Source organism: Oncorhynchus kisutch, unplaced genomic scaffold (genome assembly GCF_002021735.2).
Source record: "Oncorhynchus kisutch isolate 150728-3 unplaced genomic scaffold, Okis_V2 Okis01b-Okis20b_hom, whole genome shotgun sequence".
Lineage (NCBI taxonomy): Eukaryota > Metazoa > Chordata > Actinopteri > Salmoniformes > Salmonidae > Oncorhynchus > Oncorhynchus kisutch.
The window spans coordinates 10076211-10096141 of NW_022261978.1; the positions used below are offsets into that span (position 1 = coordinate 10076211).

The window sequence follows — 19931 nt, forward strand, 5'->3', positions numbered from 1 at the left end:
ATTAGAAAAACACAGCAGATAATTGCAATAACAGACGTGGGAATTAGGGTAAAGGCAGGATTCCCTTTATTTGTCCGGTGTCCTTGGTGGCCTTTTTGAAATTACATTACAGTTTTCTGTTGCGAAAAAGTTGCAGAGGTGGACTTTGAACCGACACCTCCAAAAGACTGGGTCCTTTAATCCAGTTCTCTGGATAGCTCGACCACAGTACCCACTGTTAAAATGGACTGCTTGGTCGTCGCACAGACCATCACAACTTTCCTTTTTTCCAATCAAGGATTTGACATGAACAACCACCGGTAGGAGGTGCAACTGCCACCGTGAGAGCACAGGACTTGGTGGCTGGTTGGTTAGGGCAATGGACTACACTATTGAGTTGGAACCCCATCCGTGACACACAACATTGCTTCTTTTCTCCCTTGCATGGGCGACATGAAAGTAAAAAGCCTGAAATAAAGCAGAACATGTGATAGCTTGCTCAAAGAAACTCAAAAACAATGGCAGTGGTGGGATTTGAACCCACGCCTCCTTAGAGACTGGAGCCTAAATCCAGCGCCTTAGACCGCTCGGCCACACTACCCAGATCTGGAAAGATTTTCACACTTTCTCGTCAGTTACCTAGAGCGTCTGCACTCCCTTGTATTATAGTCTTCTTTTTCATTTTCTTCTTTAAAATCTTTATGTATCTCATGTTGGTCTTGCGTCCTTCATCTTTTTTTGATTCTCTTTTTAAAAATCTTAATTTATCTGATGTTGCTCTTTCTTCCATCGTATAAACTTAGAATTAGTTTCTGCTTTTATGTCTGAAGCAGATTGAATTAGAAAAACACAGCAGATAATTGCAATAACAGACGTGGGAATTAGGGTAAAGGCAGGATTCCCTTTATTTGTCCGGTGTCCTTGGTGGCCTTTTTGAAATTACATTACAGTTTTCTGTTGCGAAAAAGTTGCAGAGGTGGACTTTGAACCGACACCTCCAAAAGACTGGGTCCTTTAATCCAGTTCTCTGGATAGCTCGACCACAGTACCCACTGTTAAAATGGACTGCTTGGTCGTCGCACAGACCATCACAACTTTCCTTTTTTCCAATCAAGGATTTGACATGAACAACCACCGGTAGGAGGTGCAACTGCCACCGTGAGAGCACAGGACTTGGTGGCTGGTTGGTTAGGGCAATGGACTACACTATTGAGTTGGAACCCCATCCGTGACACACAACATTGCTTCTTTTCTCCCTTGCATGGGCGACATGAAAGTAAAAAGCCTGAAATAAAGCAGAACATGTGATAGCTTGCTCAAAGAAACTCAAAAACAATGGCAGTGGTGGGATTTGAACCCACGCCTCCTTAGAGACTGGAGCCTAAATCCAGCGCCTTAGACCGCTCGGCCACACTACCCAGATCTGGAAAGATTTTCACACTTTCTCGTCAGTTACCTAGAGCGTCTGCACTCCCTTGTATTATAGTCTTCTTTTTCATTTTCTTCTTTAAAATCTTTATGTATCTCATGTTGCTCTTGCGTCCTTCATCTTTTTTTGATTCTCTTTTTAAAAATCTTAATTTATCTGATGTTGCTCTTTCTTCCATCGTATAAACTTAGAATTCGTTTCTGCTTTTATGTCTGAAGCAGATTGAATTAGAAAAACACAGCAGATAATTGCAATAACAGACGTGGGAATTAGGGTAAAGGCAGGATTCCCTTTATTTGTCCGGTGTCCTTGGTGGCCTTTTTGAAATTACATTACAGTTTTCTGTTGCGAAAAAGTTGCAGAGGTGGACTTTGAACCGACACCTCCAAAAGACTGGGTCCTTTAATCCAGTTCTCTGGATAGCTCGACCACAGTACCCACTGTTAAAATGGACTGCTTGGTCGTCGCACAGACCATCACAACTTTCCTTTTTTCCAATCAAGGATTTGACATGAACAACCACCGGTAGGAGGTGCAACTGCCACCGTGAGAGCACAGGACTTGGTGGCTGGTTGGTTAGGGCAATGGACTACACTATTGAGTTGGAACCCCATCCGTGACACACAACATTGCTTCTTTTCTCCCTTGCATGGGCGACATGAAAGTAAAAAGCCTGAAATAAAGCAGAACATGTGATAGCTTGCTCAAAGAAACTCAAAACAATGGCAGTGGTGGGATTTGAACCCACGCCTCCTTAGAGACTGGAGCCTAAATCCAGCGCCTTAGACCGCTCGGCCACACTACCCAGATCTGGAAAGATTTTCACACTTTCTCGTCAGTTACCTAGAGCGTCTGCACTCCCTTGTATTATAGTCTTCTTTTTCATTTTCTTCTTTAAAATCTTTATGTATCTCATGTTGGTCTTGCGTCCTTCATCTTTTTTTGATTCTCTTTTTAAAAATCTTAATTTATCTGATGTTGCTCTTTCTTCCATCGTATAAACTTAGAATTAGTTTCTGCTTTTATGTCTGAAGCAGATTGAATTAGAAAAACACAGCAGATAATTGCAATAACAGACGTGGGAATTAGGGTAAAGGCAGGATTCCCTTTATTTGTCCGGTGTCCTTGGTGGCCTTTTTGAAATTACATTACAGTTTTCTGTTGCGAAAAAGTTGCAGAGGTGGACTTTGAACCGACACCTCCAAAAGACTGGGTCCTTTAATCCAGTTCTCTGGATAGCTCGACCACAGTACCCACTGTTAAAATGGACTGCTTGGTCGTCGCACAGACCATCACAACTTTCCTTTTTTCCAATCAAGGATTTGACATGAACAACCACCGGTAGGAGGTGCAACTGCCACCGTGAGAGCACAGGACTTGGTGGCTGGTTGGTTAGGGCAATGGACTACACTATTGAGTTGGAACCCCATCCGTGACACACAACATTGCTTCTTTTCTCCCTTGCATGGGCGACATGAAAGTAAAAAGCCTGAAATAAAGCAGAACATGTGATAGCTTGCTCAAAGAAACTCAAAAACAATGGCAGTGGTGGGATTTGAACCCACGCCTCCTTAGAGACTGGAGCCTAAATCCAGCGCCTTAGACCGCTCGGCCACACTACCCAGATCTGGAAAGATTTTCACACTTTCTCGTCAGTTACCTAGAGCGTCTGCACTCCCTTGTATTATAGTCTTCTTTTTCATTTTCTTCTTTAAAATCTTTATGTATCTCATGTTGGTCTTGCGTCCTTCATCTTTTTTTGATTCTCTTTTTAAAAATCTTAATTTATCTGATGTTGCTCTTTCTTCCATCGTATAAACTTAGAATTAGTTTCTGCTTTTATGTCTGAAGCAGATTGAATTAGAAAAACACAGCAGATAATTGCAATAACAGACGTGGGAATTAGGGTAAAGGCAGGATTCCCTTTATTTGTCCGGTGTCCTTGGTGGCCTTTTTGAAATTACATTACAGTTTTCTGTTGCGAAAAAGTTGCAGAGGTGGACTTTGAACCGACACCTCCAAAAGACTGGGTCCTTTAATCCAGTTCTCTGGATAGCTCGACCACAGTACCCACTGTTAAAATGGACTGCTTGGTCGTCGCACAGACCATCACAACTTTCCTTTTTTCCAATCAAGGATTTGACATGAACAACCACCGGTAGGAGGTGCAACTGCCACCGTGAGAGCACAGGACTTGGTGGCTGGTTGGTTAGGGCAATGGACTACACTATTGAGTTGGAACCCCATCCGTGACACACAACATTGCTTCTTTTCTCCCTTGCATGGGCGACATGAAAGTAAAAAGCCTGAAATAAAGCAGAACATGTGATAGCTTGCTCAAAGAAACTCAAAAACAATGGCAGTGGTGGGATTTGAACCCACGCCTCCTTAGAGACTGGAGCCTAAATCCAGCGCCTTAGACCGCTCGGCCACACTACCCAGATCTGGAAAGATTTTCACACTTTCTCGTCAGTTACCTAGAGCGTCTGCACTCCCTTGTATTATAGTCTTCTTTTTCATTTTCTTCTTTAAAATCTTTATGTATCTCATGTTGCTCTTGCGTCCTTCATCTTTTTTTGATTCTCTTTTTAAAAATCTTAATTTATCTGATGTTGCTCTTTCTTCCATCGTATAAACTTAGAATTAGTTTCTGCTTTTATGTCTGAAGCAGATTGAATTAGAAAAACACAGCAGATAATTGCAATAACAGACGTGGGAATTAGGGTAAAGGCAGGATTCCCTTTATTTGTCCGGTGTCCTTGGTGGCCTTTTTGAAATTACATTACAGTTTTCTGTTGCGAAAAAGTTGCAGAGGTGGACTTTGAACCGACACCTCCAAAAGACTGGGTCCTTTAATCCAGTTCTCTGGATAGCTCGACCACAGTACCCACTGTTAAAATGGACTGCTTGGTCGTCGCACAGACCATCACAACTTTCCTTTTTTCCAATCAAGGATTTGACATGAACAACCACCGGTAGGAGGTGCAACTGCCACCGTGAGAGCACAGGACTTGGTGGCTGGTTGGTTAGGGCAATGGACTACACTATTGAGTTGGAACCCCATCCGTGACACACAACATTGCTTCTTTTCTCCCTTGCATGGGCGACATGAAAGTAAAAGCCTGAAATAAAGCAGAACATGTGATAGCTTGCTCAAAGAAACTCAAAAACAATGGCAGTGGTGGGATTTGAACCCACGCCTCCTTAGAGACTGGAGCCTAAATCCAGCGCCTTAGACCGCTCGGCCACACTACCCAGATCTGGAAAGATTTTCACACTTTCTCGTCAGTTACCTAGAGCGTCTGCACTCCCTTGTATTATAGTCTTCTTTTTCATTTTCTTCTTTAAAATCTTTATGTATCTCATGTTGGTCTTGCGTCCTTCATCTTTTTTTGATTCTCTTTTTAAAAATCTTAATTTATCTGATGTTGCTCTTTCTTCCATCGTATAAACTTAGAATTAGTTTCTGCTTTTATGTCTGAAGCAGATTGAATTAGAAAAACACAGCAGATAATTGCAATAACAGACGTGGGAATTAGGGTAAAGGCAGGATTCCCTTTATTTGTCCGGTGTCCTTGGTGGCCTTTTTGAAATTACATTACAGTTTTCTGTTGCGAAAAAGTTGCAGAGGTGGACTTTGAACCGACACCTCCAAAAGACTGGGTCCTTTAATCCAGTTCTCTGGATAGCTCGACCACAGTACCCACTGTTAAAATGGACTGCTTGGTCGTCGCACAGACCATCACAACTTTCCTTTTTTCCAATCAAGGATTTGACATGAACAACCACCGGTAGGAGGTGCAACTGCCACCGTGAGAGCACAGGACTTGGTGGCTGGTTGGTTAGGGCAATGGACTACACTATTGAGTTGGAACCCCATCCGTGACACACAACATTGCTTCTTTTCTCCCTTGCATGGGCGACATGAAAGTAAAAAGCCTGAAATAAAGCAGAACATGTGATAGCTTGCTCAAAGAAACTCAAAAACAATGGCAGTGGTGGGATTTGAACCCACGCCTCCTTAGAGACTGGAGCCTAAATCCAGCGCCTTAGACCGCTCGGCCACACTACCCAGATCTGGAAAGATTTTCACACTTTCTCGTCAGTTACCTAGAGCGTCTGCACTCCCTTGTATTATAGTCTTCTTTTTCATTTTCTTCTTTAAAATCTTTATGTATCTCATGTTGCTCTTGCGTCCTTCATCTTTTTTTGATTCTCTTTTTAAAAATCTTAATTTATCTGATGTTGCTCTTTCTTCCATCGTATAAACTTAGAATTAGTTTCTGCTTTTATGTCTGAAGCAGATTGAATTAGAAAAACACAGCAGATAATTGCAATAACAGACGTGGGAATTAGGGTAAAGGCAGGATTCCCTTTATTTGTCCGGTGTCCTTGGTGGCCTTTTTGAAATTACATTACAGTTTTCTGTTGCGAAAAAGTTGCAGAGGTGGACTTTGAACCGACACCTCCAAAAGACTGGGTCCTTTAATCCAGTTCTCTGGATAGCTCGACCACAGTACCCACTGTTAAAATGGACTGCTTGGTCGTCGCACAGACCATCACAACTTTCCTTTTTTCCAATCAAGGATTTGACATGAACAACCACCGGTAGGAGGTGCAACTGCCACCGTGAGAGCACAGGACTTGGTGGCTGGTTGGTTAGGGCAATGGACTACACTATTGAGTTGGAACCCCATCCGTGACACACAACATTGCTTCTTTTCTCCCTTGCATGGGCGACATGAAAGTAAAAAGCCTGAAATAAAGCAGAACATGTGATAGCTTGCTCAAAGAAACTCAAAAACAATGGCAGTGGTGGGATTTGAACCCACGCCTCCTTAGAGACTGGAGCCTAAATCCAGCGCCTTAGACCGCTCGGCCACACTACCCAGATCTGGAAAGATTTTCACACTTTCTCGTCAGTTACCTAGAGCGTCTGCACTCCCTTGTATTATAGTCTTCTTTTTCATTTTCTTCTTTAAAATCTTTATGTATCTCATGTTGCTCTTGCGTCCTTCATCTTTTTTTGATTCTCTTTTTAAAAATCTTAATTTATCTGATGTTGCTCTTTCTTCCATCGTATAAACTTAGAATTAGTTTCTGCTTTTATGTCTGAAGCAGATTGAATTAGAAAAACACAGCAGATAATTGCAATAACAGACGTGGGAATTAGGGTAAAGGCAGGATTCCCTTTATTTGTCCGGTGTCCTTGGTGGCCTTTTTGAAATTACATTACAGTTTTCTGTTGCGAAAAAGTTGCAGAGGTGGACTTTGAACCGACACCTCCAAAAGACTGGGTCCTTTAATCCAGTTCTCTGGATAGCTCGACCACAGTACCCACTGTTAAAATGGACTGCTTGGTCGTCGCACAGACCATCACAACTTTCCTTTTTTCCAATCAAGGATTTGACATGAACAACCACCGGTAGGAGGTGCAACTGCCACCGTGAGAGCACAGGACTTGGTGGCTGGTTGGTTAGGGCAATGGACTACACTATTGAGTTGGAACCCCATCCGTGACACACAACATTGCTTCTTTTCTCCCTTGCATGGGCGACATGAAAGTAAAAAGCCTGAAATAAAGCAGAACATGTGATAGCTTGCTCAAAGAAACTCAAAAACAATGGCAGTGGTGGGATTTGAACCCACGCCTCCTTAGAGACTGGAGCCTAAATCCAGCGCCTTAGACCGCTCGGCCACACTACCCAGATCTGGAAAGATTTTCACACTTTCTCGTCAGTTACCTAGAGCGTCTGCACTCCCTTGTATTATAGTCTTCTTTTTCATTTTCTTCTTTAAAATCTTTATGTATCTCATGTTGCTCTTGCGTCCTTCATCTTTTTTTGATTCTCTTTTTAAAAATCTTAATTTATCTGATGTTGCTCTTTCTTCCATCGTATAAACTTAGAATTAGTTTCTGCTTTTATGTCTGAAGCAGATTGAATTAGAAAAACACAGCAGATAATTGCAATAACAGACGTGGGAATTAGGGTAAAGGCAGGATTCCCTTTATTTGTCCGGTGTCCTTGGTGGCCTTTTTGAAATTACATTACAGTTTTCTGTTGCGAAAAAGTTGCAGAGGTGGACTTTGAACCGACACCTCCAAAAGACTGGGTCCTTTAATCCAGTTCTCTGGATAGCTCGACCACAGTACCCACTGTTAAAATGGACTGCTTGGTCGTCGCACAGACCATCACAACTTTCCTTTTTTCCAATCAAGGATTTGACATGAACAACCACCGGTAGGAGGTGCAACTGCCACCGTGAGAGCACAGGACTTGGTGGCTGGTTGGTTAGGGCAATGGACTACACTATTGAGTTGGAACCCCATCCGTGACACACAACATTGCTTCTTTTCTCCCTTGCATGGGCGACATGAAAGTAAAAAGCCTGAAATAAAGCAGAACATGTGATAGCTTGCTCAAAGAAACTCAAAAACAATGGCAGTGGTGGGATTTGAACCCACGCCTCCTTAGAGACTGGAGCCTAAATCCAGCGCCTTAGACCGCTCGGCCACACTACCCAGATCTGGAAAGATTTTCACACTTTCTCGTCAGTTACCTAGAGCGTCTGCACTCCCTTGTATTATAGTCTTCTTTTTCATTTTCTTCTTTAAAATCTTTATGTATCTCATGTTGCTCTTGCGTCCTTCATCTTTTTTTGATTCTCTTTTTAAAAATCTTAATTTATCTGATGTTGCTCTTTCTTCCATCGTATAAACTTAGAATTCGTTTCTGCTTTTATGTCTGAAGCAGATTGAATTAGAAAAACACAGCAGATAATTGCAATAACAGACGTGGGAATTAGGGTAAAGGCAGGATTCCCTTTATTTGTCCGGTGTCCTTGGTGGCCTTTTTGAAATTACATTACAGTTTTCTGTTGCGAAAAAGTTGCAGAGGTGGACTTTGAACCGACACCTCCAAAAGACTGGGTCCTTTAATCCAGTTCTCTGGATAGCTCGACCACAGTACCCACTGTTAAAATGGACTGCTTGGTCGTCGCACAGACCATCACAACTTTCCTTTTTTCCAATCAAGGATTTGACATGAACAACCACCGGTAGGAGGTGCAACTGCCACCGTGAGAGCACAGGACTTGGTGGCTGGTTGGTTAGGGCAATGGACTACACTATTGAGTTGGAACCCCATCCGTGACACACAACATTGCTTCTTTTCTCCCTTGCATGGGCGACATGAAAGTAAAAAGCCTGAAATAAAGCAGAACATGTGATAGCTTGCTCAAAGAAACTCAAAAACAATGGCAGTGGTGGGATTTGAACCCACGCCTCCTTAGAGACTGGAGCCTAAATCCAGCGCCTTAGACCGCTCGGCCACACTACCCAGATCTGGAAAGATTTTCACACTTTCTCGTCAGTTACCTAGAGCGTCTGCACTCCCTTGTATTATAGTCTTCTTTTTCATTTTCTTCTTTAAAATCTTTATGTATCTCATGTTGCTCTTGCGTCCTTCATCTTTTTTTGATTCTCTTTTTAAAAATCTTAATTTATCTGATGTTTCTCTTTCTTCCATCATATAAACTTAGAATTCGTTTCTGCTTTTATGTCTGAAGCAGATTGAATTAGAAAAACACAGCAGATAATTGCAATAACAGACGTGGGAATTAGGGTAAAGGCAGGATTCCCTTTATTTGTCCGGTGTCCTTGGTGGCCTTTTTGAAATTACATTACAGTTTTCTGTTGCGAAAAAGTTGCAGAGGTGGACTTTGAACCGACACCTCCAAAAGACTGGGTCCTTTAATCCAGTTCTCTGGATAGCTCGACCACAGTACCCACTGTTAAAATGGACTGCTTGGTCGTCGCACAGACCATCACAACTTTCCTTTTTTCCAATCAAGGATTTGACATGAACAACCACCGGTAGGAGGTGCAACTGCCACCGTGAGAGCACAGGACTTGGTGGCTGGTTGGTTAGGGCAATGGACTACACTATTGAGTTGGAACCCCATCCGTGACACACAACATTGCTTCTTTTCTCCCTTGCATGGGCGACATGAAAGTAAAAGCCTGAAATAAAGCAGAACATGTGATAGCTTGCTCAAAGAAACTCAAAAACAATGGCAGTGGTGGGATTTGAACCCACGCCTCCTTAGAGACTGGAGCCTAAATCCAGCGCCTTAGACCGCTCGGCCACACTACCCAGATCTGGAAAGATTTTCACACTTTCTCGTCAGTTACCTAGAGCGTCTGCACTCCCTTGTATTATAGTCTTCTTTTTCATTTTCTTCTTTAAAATCTTTATGTATCTCATGTTGCTCTTGCGTCCTTCATCTTTTTTTGATTCTCTTTTTAAAAATCTTAATTTATCTGATGTTGCTCTTTCTTCCATCGTATAAACTTAGAATTAGTTTCTGCTTTTATGTCTGAAGCAGATTGAATTAGAAAAACACAGCAGATAATTGCAATAACAGACGTGGGAATTAGGGTAAAGGCAGGATTCCCTTTATTTGTCCGGTGTCCTTGGTGGCCTTTTTGAAATTACATTACAGTTTTCTGTTGCGAAAAAGTTGCAGAGGTGGACTTTGAACCGACACCTCCAAAAGACTGGGTCCTTTAATCCAGTTCTCTGGATAGCTCGACCACAGTACCCACTGTTAAAATGGACTGCTTGGTCGTCGCACAGACCATCACAACTTTCCTTTTTTCCAATCAAGGATTTGACATGAACAACCACCGGTAGGAGGTGCAACTGCCACCGTGAGAGCACAGGACTTGGTGGCTGGTTGGTTAGGGCAATGGACTACACTATTGAGTTGGAACCCCATCCGTGACACACAACATTGCTTCTTTTCTCCCTTGCATGGGCGACATGAAAGTAAAAAGCCTGAAATAAAGCAGAACATGTGATAGCTTGCTCAAAGAAACTCAAAAACAATGGCAGTGGTGGGATTTGAACCCACGCCTCCTTAGAGACTGGAGCCTAAATCCAGCGCCTTAGACCGCTCGGCCACACTACCCAGATCTGGAAAGATTTTCACACTTTCTCGTCAGTTACCTAGAGCGTCTGCACTCCCTTGTATTATAGTCTTCTTTTTCATTTTCTTCTTTAAAATCTTTATGTATCTCATGTTGCTCTTGCGTCCTTCATCTTTTTTTGATTCTCTTTTTAAAAATCTTAATTTATCTGATGTTTCTCTTTCTTCCATCATCTAAACTTAGAATTCGTTTCTGCTTTTATGTCTGAAGCAGATTGAATTAGAAAAACACAGCAGATAATTGCAATAACAGACGTGGGAATTAGGGTAAAGGCAGGATTCCCTTTATTTGTCCGGTGTCCTTGGTGGCCTTTTTGAAATTACATTACAGTTTTCTGTTGCGAAAAAGTTGCAGAGGTGGACTTTGAACCGACACCTCCAAAAGACTGGGTCCTTTAATCCAGTTCTCTGGATAGCTCGACCACAGTACCCACTGTTAAAATGGACTGCTTGGTCGTCGCACAGACCATCACAACTTTCCTTTTTTCCAATCAAGGATTTGACATGAACAACCACCGGTAGGAGGTGCAACTGCCACCGTGAGAGCACAGGACTTGGTGGCTGGTTGGTTAGGGCAATGGACTACACTATTGAGTTGGAACCCCATCCGTGACACACAACATTGCTTCTTTTCTCCCTTGCATGGGCGACATGAAAGTAAAAAGCCTGAAATAAAGCAGAACATGTGATAGCTTGCTCAAAGAAACTCAAAAACAATGGCAGTGGTGGGATTTGAACCCACGCCTCCTTAGAGACTGGAGCCTAAATCCAGCGCCTTAGACCGCTCGGCCACACTACCCAGATCTGGAAAGATTTTCACACTTTCTCGTCAGTTACCTAGAGCGTCTGCACTCCCTTGTATTATAGTCTTCTTTTTCATTTTCTTCTTTAAAATCTTTATGTATCTCATGTTGCTCTTGCGTCCTTCATCTTTTTTTGATTCTCTTTTTAAAAATCTTAATTTATCTGATGTTGCTCTTTCTTCCATCGTATAAACTTAGAATTAGTTTCTGCTTTTATGTCTGAAGCAGATTGAATTAGAAAAACACAGCAGATAATTGCAATAACAGACGTGGGAATTAGGGTAAAGGCAGGATTCCCTTTATTTGTCCGGTGTCCTTGGTGGCCTTTTTGAAATTACATTACAGTTTTCTGTTGCGAAAAAGTTGCAGAGGTGGACTTTGAACCGACACCTCCAAAAGACTGGGTCCTTTAATCCAGTTCTCTGGATAGCTCGACCACAGTACCCACTGTTAAAATGGACTGCTTGGTCGTCGCACAGACCATCACAACTTTCCTTTTTTCCAATCAAGGATTTGACATGAACAACCACCGGTAGGAGGTGCAACTGCCACCGTGAGAGCACAGGACTTGGTGGCTGGTTGGTTAGGGCAATGGACTACACTATTGAGTTGGAACCCCATCCGTGACACACAACATTGCTTCTTTTCTCCCTTGCATGGGCGACATGAAAGTAAAAAGCCTGAAATAAAGCAGAACATGTGATAGCTTGCTCAAAGAAACTCAAAAACAATGGCAGTGGTGGGATTTGAACCCACGCCTCCTTAGAGACTGGAGCCTAAATCCAGCGCCTTAGACCGCTCGGCCACACTACCCAGATCTGGAAAGATTTTCACACTTTCTCGTCAGTTACCTAGAGCGTCTGCACTCCCTTGTATTATAGTCTTCTTTTTCATTTTCTTCTTTAAAATCTTTATGTATCTCATGTTGCTCTTGCGTCCTTCATCTTTTTTTGATTCTCTTTTTAAAAATCTTAATTTATCTGATGTTTCTCTTTCTTCCATCATATAAACTTAGAATTCGTTTCTGCTTTTATGTCTGAAGCAGATTGAATTAGAAAAACACAGCAGATAATTGCAATAACAGACGTGGGAATTAGGGTAAAGGCAGGATTCCCTTTATTTGTCCGGTGTCCTTGGTGGCCTTTTTGAAATTACATTACAGTTTTCTGTTGCGAAAAAGTTGCAGAGGTGGACTTTGAACCGACACCTCCAAAAGACTGGGTCCTTTAATCCAGTTCTCTGGATAGCTCGACCACAGTACCCACTGTTAAAATGGACTGCTTGGTCGTCGCACAGACCATCACAACTTTCCTTTTTTCCAATCAAGGATTTGACATGAACAACCACCGGTAGGAGGTGCAACTGCCACCGTGAGAGCACAGGACTTGGTGGCTGGTTGGTTAGGGCAATGGACTACACTATTGAGTTGGAACCCCATCCGTGACACACAACATTGCTTCTTTTCTCCCTTGCATGGGCGACATGAAAGTAAAAAGCCTGAAATAAAGCAGAACATGTGATAGCTTGCTCAAAGAAACTCAAAACAATGGCAGTGGTGGGATTTGAACCCACGCCTCCTTAGAGACTGGAGCCTAAATCCAGCGCCTTAGACCGCTCGGCCACACTACCCAGATCTGGAAAGATTTTCACACTTTCTCGTCAGTTACCTAGAGCGTCTGCACTCCCTTGTATTATAGTCTTCTTTTTCATTTTCTTCTTTAAAATCTTTATGTATCTCATGTTGCTCTTGCGTCCTTCATCTTTTTTTGATTCTCTTTTTAAAAATCTTAATTTATCTGATGTTTCTCTTTCTTCCATCATATAAACTTAGAATTCGTTTCTGCTTTTATGTCTGAAGCAGATTGAATTAGAAAAACACAGCAGATAATTGCAATAACAGACGTGGGAATTAGGGTAAAGGCAGGATTCCCTTTATTTGTCCGGTGTCCTTGGTGGCCTTTTTGAAATTACATTACAGTTTTCTGTTGCGAAAAAGTTGCAGAGGTGGACTTTGAACCGACACCTCCAAAAGACTGGGTCCTTTAATCCAGTTCTCTGGATAGCTCGACCACAGTACCCACTGTTAAAATGGACTGCTTGGTCGTCGCACAGACCATCACAACTTTCCTTTTTTCCAATCAAGGATTTGACATGAACAACCACCGGTAGGAGGTGCAACTGCCACCGTGAGAGCACAGGACTTGGTGGCTGGTTGGTTAGGGCAATGGACTACACTATTGAGTTGGAACCCCATCCGTGACACACAACATTGCTTCTTTTCTCCCTTGCATGGGCGACATGAAAGTAAAAACCATGAAATAAAGCAGAACATGTGATAGCTTGCTCAAAGAAACTCAACAAAGATGGCAGTGGTGGGATTTGAACCCACGCCTCCTTAGAGACTGGAGCCTAATCCAGCGCCTTAGACCGCTCGGCCACACTACCCAGCTCTGGTAAGATTATTCACACTTTCTCGTCAGTTACCTAGAGCGTCTGCACTCCCTTGTATTATAGTCTTCTTTTTCATTTTCTACTTTAAAATCTTTATGTATCTCATGTTGGTCTTGCGTCCTTCATCTTTTTTTGATTCTCTTTTTAAAAATCTTAATTTATCTGATGTTGCTCTTTCTTCCATCGTATAAACTTAGAATTAGTTTCTGCTTTTATGTCTGAAGCAGATTGAATTAGAAAAACACAGCAGATAATTGCAATAACAGACGTGGGAATTAGGGTAAAGGCAGGATTCCCTTTATTTGTCCGGTGTCCTTGGTGGCCTTTTTGAAATTACATTACAGTTTTCTGTTGCGAAAAAGTTGCAGAGGTGGACTTTGAACCGACACCTCCAAAAGACTGGGTCCTTTAATCCAGTTCTCTGGATAGCTCGACCACAGTACCCACTGTTAAAATGGACTGCTTGGTCGTCGCACAGACCATCACAACTTTCCTTTTTTCCAATCAAGGATTTGACATGAACAACCACCGGTAGGAGGTGCAACTGCCACCGTGAGAGCACAGGACTTGGTGGCTGGTTGGTTAGGGCAATGGACTACACTATTGAGTTGGAACCCCATCCGTGACACACAACATTGCTTCTTTTCTCCCTTGCATGGGCGACATGAAAGTAAAAAGCCTGAAATAAACCAGAACATGTGATAGCTTGCTCAAAGAAACTCAAAAATAATGGCAGTGGTGGGATTTGAACCCACGCCTCCTTAGAGACTGGAGCCTAAATCCAGCGCCTTAGACCGCTCGGCCACACTACCCAGATCTGAAAAATTTCACACTCTCTCGTCAGTCACCTAGAGCGTCTGCACACCCTTGTATTATAGTCTTCTTTTTCATTTTCTTCTTTAAAATCTTTATGTATCTCATGTTGCTCTTGCGTCCTTCATCTTTTTTTGATTCTCTTTTTAAAAATCTTAATTTATCTGATGTTTCTCTTTCTTCCATCATATAAACTTAGAATTCGTTTCTGCTTTTATGTCTGAAGCAGATTGAATTAGAAAAACACAGCAGATAATTGCAATAACAGACGTGGGAATTAGGGTAAAGGCAGGATTCCCTTTATTTGTCCGGTGTCCTTGGTGGCCTTTTTGAAATTACATTACAGTTTTCTGTTGCGAAAAAGTTGCAGAGGTGGACTTTGAACCGACACCTCCAAAAGACTGGGTCCTTTAATCCAGTTCTCTGGACAGCTCGACCACAGTACCCACTGTTAAAATGGACTGCTGGGTCGTCACACAGACCATCACAACTTTCCTTTTTTCCAATCAAGGATTTGACATGAACAACCACCGGTAGGAGGTGCAACTGCCACCGTGAGAGCACAGGACTTGGTGGCTGGTTGGTTAGGGCAATGGACTACACTATTGAGTTGGAACCCCATCCGTGACACACAACATTGCTTCTTTTCTCCCTTGCATGGGCGACATGAAAGTAAAAACCATGAAATAAAGCAGAACATGTGATAGCTTGCGCAAACAAACTCAACAAAGATGGCAGTGGTGGGATTTGAACCCACGCCTCCTTAGAGACTGGAGCCTAAATCCAGCGCCTTAGACCGCTCAGCCACACTACCCAGCTCTGGCTAAATATTCACACTTTCTCGTCAGTTACCTAGAGCGTCTGCACTCCCTTGTATTGAAGTCTTCTTTTTCATTTTCTTCTTTAAAATCTTTATGTATCTCATGTTGCTCTTGCGTCCTTCATCTTTTTTTGATTCTCTTTTTAAAAATCTAATTTATCTGATGTTGCTCTTTCTTCCATCGTATAAACTTAGAATTAGTTTCTGCTTTTATGTCTGAAGCAGATTGAATTAGAAAAACACGGCAGATAATTGCAATAACAGAGGTGGGAATTAGGGTAAAGGCTGGATTCCCTTTATTTGTCCGGTGTCCTTGGTGGCCTTGTTTGAAATTACATTACAGTTTTCTGTTGAGATAAAGTTGCAGCGGTGGACTTTGAACCGACACCTCCGAAAGACTGGGTCCTTTAATCCAGTTTTCTGGACAGCTCGACCACAGTACCCACTGTTAAAATGGACTGCTGGGTCGTCACACAGACCATCACAACTTTCCTTTTTTCCAATCAAGGATTTGACATGAACAACAACCGGTAGGAGGTGCAACTGCCACCGTGAGAGCACAGGACTTGGTGGCTGGTTGGTTAAGGCGATGGACTACACTATTGAGTTGGAACCCCATCCGTGACACACAACATTGCTTCTTTTCTCCCTTGCATGGGCGACATGAAAGTAAAAAGCCTGAAATAAAGCAGAACATGTGATAGCTTGCTCAAAGAAACTCAATGAAGATGGAAGTGGTGGGATTTGAACCCATGCCTCCTTAGAGACTGGAGCCTAAATCCAGCGCCTTAGACCGCTCAGCCACACTACCCAGCTCTGGCTAAATATTCACACTTTCTCGTCAGTTACCTAGAGCGTCTGCACTCCCTTGTATTGAAGTCTTCTTTTTCATTTTCTTCTTTAAAATCTTTATGTATCTCATGTTGCTCTTGCGTCCTTCATCTTTTTTTTGTTCTCTTTTTAAAAATCTTAATTTATCTGATTCACTTTCTTCAATCGTATAAACTTAGAATTCGTTTCTGCTTTTATGTCTGAAGCAGATTGAATTAGAAAAACACGGCAGATAATTGCAATAACAGACGTGGGAATTTGGGTCAAGGCTGGATTCCCTTTATTTGTCCAGTGTCCTTGGTGGCATTTTTGAAATTACATTACAGTTTTTTGTTGAGAAAAAGTTGCAGCGGTGGACTTTGAACCGATACCTCCCGAAAGACTGGGTCCTTAAATCCAGTTCTCTGGACAGCACAGCCACAGTACCTATTGTTAAAATGGACTGCTTGGTCATCACACAGACCATCACAACTTTCCTTTTTTCCAATAAAGGATTTGACATGAACAACCATCGGTAGGAGGTGCAACTGCCACCGCGGGGGCACAGGAATTGGTGGCTCGTTGGTTGAGGCGATGGACTACACTATTTAGTTGGAACCCCATCCGTGAAGCACAACATTGCTTCTATTCTCCCTTGCATGGGCGACATGAAAGTAAAAACCCTGAAATAAAGCAGAACATGTGATAGCTTGCTCAAAGAAACTCAATGAAGATGGCCGGATTTGAACCCACACCTCCTTAGAGACTGGAGCCTAAATCCAGCGCCTTAGACCGCTCGGCCACACTACCCAGCTCTGGTAAATTATTCACACTTTCTCGTCAGTTACCTAGAGCGTCTGCACTCCCTTGTATTTTAGTCTTCTTTTTCATTTTCTACTTTAAAATCTTTATATATCTCATGTTGCTCTTGCGTCCTTCATCTTTTTTTGATTCTCTTTTTAAAAATCTTAATTTATCTGATGTTGCTCTTTCTTCCATCGTATAAACTTAGAATTAGTTTCTGCTTTTATGTCTGAAGCAGATTGAATTAGAAAAACACAGCAGATAATTTCAATAACAGACGTGGGAATTAGGGTAAAGGCAGGATTCCCTTTATTTGTCCGGTGTCCTTGGTGGCCTTTTTGAAATTACATTACAGTTTTCTGTAGCGAAAAAGTTGCAGAGGTGGACTTTGAACCGACACCTCCCGAAAGACTGGGTCCTTAAATCCAGTTCTCTGGACAGCTCGGCCACAGTACCCATTGTTAAAATGGACTGCTTGGTCATCACACAGACCATCACAACTTTCCTTTTTTCCAATCAAGGATTTGACTTGAACAACCACCGGTAGGAGGTGCAACTGCCATCGCGGGGGCACAGGACTTGGTGGCTGGTTGGTTAAGGCGATGGACTACACTATTGAGTTAGAACCCCATCCGGGACACACAACATTGCTTCTTTTCTCCCTTGCATGGGTGACATGAAAGTAAAAACCCTGAAATAAAGCAGAACATGTGATAGCTTGTGCAAACAAACTCAATAAAGATGGCAGTGGTGGGATTTGAACCCACGCCTCCTTAGAGACTGGAGCCTAAATCCAGCGCCTTAGACCGCTCGGCCACACTACCCAGCTCTGGCTAAATATTCACACTTTCTCGTCAGTTACCTAGAGCGTCTGCACTCCCTTGTATTTAAGTCTTCTTTTTCATTTTCTTCTTTAAAATCTTTATGTATCTCATGTTGCTCTTGCGTCCTTCATCTTTTTTTGATTCTCTTTTTAAAAATCTTAATTTATCTGATGTTGCTCTTTCTTCCATCATATAAACTTACAATTAGTTTCTGCTTTTATGTCTGAAGCAGATTGAATTAGAAAAACACGGCAGATAATTGCAATAACAGACGTGGGAATTAGGGTAAAGGCCGGATTCCCTTTATTTGTCCGGTGTCCTTGGTGGCCTTTTTGAAATTACATTACAGTTTTCTGTTGAGAAAAAGTTGCAGCGGTGGACTTTGAACCGACACCTCCGAAAGACTGGGTCCTTAAATCCAGTTCTCTGGACAGCTCGGCCAGAGTACCAACTGTTAAAATGGACTGCTGGGTCGTCGCACAAACCATCACAACTTTCCTTTTTTCCAATAAAGGATTTGACATGAACAACCACCGGTAGGAGGTGCAACTGCCACCGCGGGGGCACAGGAATTGGTGGCTGGTTGGTTGAGGCGATGGACTACACTATTGAGTTGGAACCCCATCCGTGACACACAACATTGCTTCTATTCTTCCTTGCATGGGCGACATGAAAGTAAAAACCCTGAAATAAAGCAGAACATGTGATAGCTTGCGCAAATAAACTCAATTTTTATTTTTTATTTTTATTTCACCTTTATTTAACCAGGTAGGCTAGTTGAGAACAAGTTCTCATTTGCAACTGCGACCTGGCCAAGATAAAGCATAGCAGTGTGAGCATACAACAAAGAGTTACACATGGAGTAAACAATTAACAAGTCAATAACACAGTAGAAAACGAAGGGGGGGTCTATATACAATGTGTGCAAAAGGCATGAGGAGGTAGGCAAATAATTACAATTTTGCAGATTAACACTGGAGTGATAAAAGATCAGATGGTCATGTACAGGTAGAGATATTGGTGTGCAAAAGAGCAGAAAAGTAAATAAATAGAAACAGTACGGGGATGAGGTAGGTGAAAAGGGTGGGCTATTTACCAATAGACTATGTACAGCTGCAGCGATCGGTTAGCTGCTCAGATAGCTGATGTTTGAAGTTGGTGAGGGAGATAAAAGTCTCCAACTTCAGCGATTTTTGCAATTCGTTCCAGTCACAGGCAGCAGAGTACTGGAACGAAAGGCGGCCAAATGAGGTGTTGGCTTTAGGGATGATCAGTGAGATACACCTGCTGGAGCGCGTGCTACGGATGGGTGTTGCCATCGTGACCAGTGAGCTGAGATAAGGCGGAGCTTTACCTAGCATAGACTTGTAGATGACCTGGAGCCAGTGGGTCTGGCGACGAATATGTAGCGAGGGCCAGCCGACTAGAGCATACAAGTCGCAGTGGTGGGTAGTATAAGGTGCTTTAGTGACAAAACGGATGGCACTGTGATAGACTGCATCCAGTTTGCTGAGTAGAGTGTTGGAAGCCATTTTGTAGATGACATCGCCGAAGTCAAGGATCGGTAGGATAGTCAGTTTTACTAGGGTAAGCTTGGCGGCTTGAGTGAAGGAGGCTTTGTTGCGGAATAGAAAGCCGACTCTTGATTTGATTTTCGATTGGAGATGTTTGATATGAGTCTGGAAGGAGAGTTTGCAGTCTAGCCAGACACCTAGGTACTTATAGACGTCCACATATTCTAGGTCGGAACCATCCAGGGTGGTGATGCTAGTCGGGCATGCAGGTGCAGGCAGCGACCGGTTGAAAAGCATGCATTTGGTTTTACTAGCGTTTAAGAGCAGTTGGAGGCCACGGAAGGAGTGTTGTATGGCATTGAAGCTTGTTTGGAGGTTAGATAGCACAGTGTCCAAAGACTGGCCGAAAGTATATAGAATGGTGTCGTCTGCGTAGAGGTGGATCAGGGAATCGCCCGCAGCAAGAGCAACATCATTGATATACACAGAGAAAAGAGTCGGCCCGAGAATTGAACCCTGTGGCACCCCCATAGAGACTGCCAGAGGACCAGACAGCATGCCCTCCGATTTGACACACTGAACTCTGTCTGCAAAGTAATTGGTGAACCAGGCAAGGCAGTCATCCGAAAAACCGAGGCTACTGAGTCTGCCGATAAGAATATGGTGATTGACAGAGTCGAAAGCCTTGGCGAG

At 42.7% G+C, this 19931-nt stretch overlaps 20 non-coding genes across 20 annotated transcripts; all 20 read right to left on the minus strand.

Annotated features, from left to right (window-relative positions):
- Positions 1-498: 498 nt before the first annotated feature.
- Positions 499-580, minus strand: trnal-uag (transfer RNA leucine (anticodon UAG)). The gene has a single exon. It is a non-coding gene; the product is annotated as a tRNA-Leu (tRNA).
- A 735-nt stretch (positions 581-1315) lies between these two features.
- trnal-uag (transfer RNA leucine (anticodon UAG)) lies at positions 1316-1397 on the minus strand. The gene has a single exon. It is a non-coding gene; the product is annotated as a tRNA-Leu (tRNA).
- Positions 1398-2131: 734 nt separating this feature from the next.
- Positions 2132-2213, minus strand: trnal-uag (transfer RNA leucine (anticodon UAG)). The gene has a single exon. It is a non-coding gene; the product is annotated as a tRNA-Leu (tRNA).
- A 735-nt stretch (positions 2214-2948) lies between these two features.
- On the minus strand, positions 2949-3030 carry trnal-uag (transfer RNA leucine (anticodon UAG)). Its single transcript has one exon. It is a non-coding gene; the product is annotated as a tRNA-Leu (tRNA).
- Positions 3031-3765: 735 nt separating this feature from the next.
- On the minus strand, positions 3766-3847 carry trnal-uag (transfer RNA leucine (anticodon UAG)). The gene has a single exon. It is a non-coding gene; the product is annotated as a tRNA-Leu (tRNA).
- A 734-nt stretch (positions 3848-4581) lies between these two features.
- On the minus strand, positions 4582-4663 carry trnal-uag (transfer RNA leucine (anticodon UAG)). Its single transcript has one exon. It is a non-coding gene; the product is annotated as a tRNA-Leu (tRNA).
- A 735-nt stretch (positions 4664-5398) lies between these two features.
- On the minus strand, positions 5399-5480 carry trnal-uag (transfer RNA leucine (anticodon UAG)). Its single transcript has one exon. It is a non-coding gene; the product is annotated as a tRNA-Leu (tRNA).
- Positions 5481-6215: 735 nt separating this feature from the next.
- trnal-uag (transfer RNA leucine (anticodon UAG)) lies at positions 6216-6297 on the minus strand. The gene has a single exon. It is a non-coding gene; the product is annotated as a tRNA-Leu (tRNA).
- A 735-nt stretch (positions 6298-7032) lies between these two features.
- trnal-uag (transfer RNA leucine (anticodon UAG)) lies at positions 7033-7114 on the minus strand. Its single transcript has one exon. It is a non-coding gene; the product is annotated as a tRNA-Leu (tRNA).
- A 735-nt stretch (positions 7115-7849) lies between these two features.
- On the minus strand, positions 7850-7931 carry trnal-uag (transfer RNA leucine (anticodon UAG)). Its single transcript has one exon. It is a non-coding gene; the product is annotated as a tRNA-Leu (tRNA).
- A 735-nt stretch (positions 7932-8666) lies between these two features.
- On the minus strand, positions 8667-8748 carry trnal-uag (transfer RNA leucine (anticodon UAG)). Its single transcript has one exon. It is a non-coding gene; the product is annotated as a tRNA-Leu (tRNA).
- Positions 8749-9482: 734 nt separating this feature from the next.
- On the minus strand, positions 9483-9564 carry trnal-uag (transfer RNA leucine (anticodon UAG)). Its single transcript has one exon. It is a non-coding gene; the product is annotated as a tRNA-Leu (tRNA).
- A 735-nt stretch (positions 9565-10299) lies between these two features.
- Positions 10300-10381, minus strand: trnal-uag (transfer RNA leucine (anticodon UAG)). Its single transcript has one exon. It is a non-coding gene; the product is annotated as a tRNA-Leu (tRNA).
- Positions 10382-11116: 735 nt separating this feature from the next.
- On the minus strand, positions 11117-11198 carry trnal-uag (transfer RNA leucine (anticodon UAG)). The gene has a single exon. It is a non-coding gene; the product is annotated as a tRNA-Leu (tRNA).
- Positions 11199-11933: 735 nt separating this feature from the next.
- Positions 11934-12015, minus strand: trnal-uag (transfer RNA leucine (anticodon UAG)). Its single transcript has one exon. It is a non-coding gene; the product is annotated as a tRNA-Leu (tRNA).
- Positions 12016-12749: 734 nt separating this feature from the next.
- Positions 12750-12831, minus strand: trnal-uag (transfer RNA leucine (anticodon UAG)). The gene has a single exon. It is a non-coding gene; the product is annotated as a tRNA-Leu (tRNA).
- A 1552-nt stretch (positions 12832-14383) lies between these two features.
- Positions 14384-14465, minus strand: trnal-uag (transfer RNA leucine (anticodon UAG)). Its single transcript has one exon. It is a non-coding gene; the product is annotated as a tRNA-Leu (tRNA).
- A 733-nt stretch (positions 14466-15198) lies between these two features.
- Positions 15199-15280, minus strand: trnal-uag (transfer RNA leucine (anticodon UAG)). Its single transcript has one exon. It is a non-coding gene; the product is annotated as a tRNA-Leu (tRNA).
- Positions 15281-16015: 735 nt separating this feature from the next.
- trnal-uag (transfer RNA leucine (anticodon UAG)) lies at positions 16016-16097 on the minus strand. The gene has a single exon. It is a non-coding gene; the product is annotated as a tRNA-Leu (tRNA).
- A 1545-nt stretch (positions 16098-17642) lies between these two features.
- On the minus strand, positions 17643-17724 carry trnal-uag (transfer RNA leucine (anticodon UAG)). The gene has a single exon. It is a non-coding gene; the product is annotated as a tRNA-Leu (tRNA).
- Positions 17725-19931: the final 2207 nt, after the last annotated feature.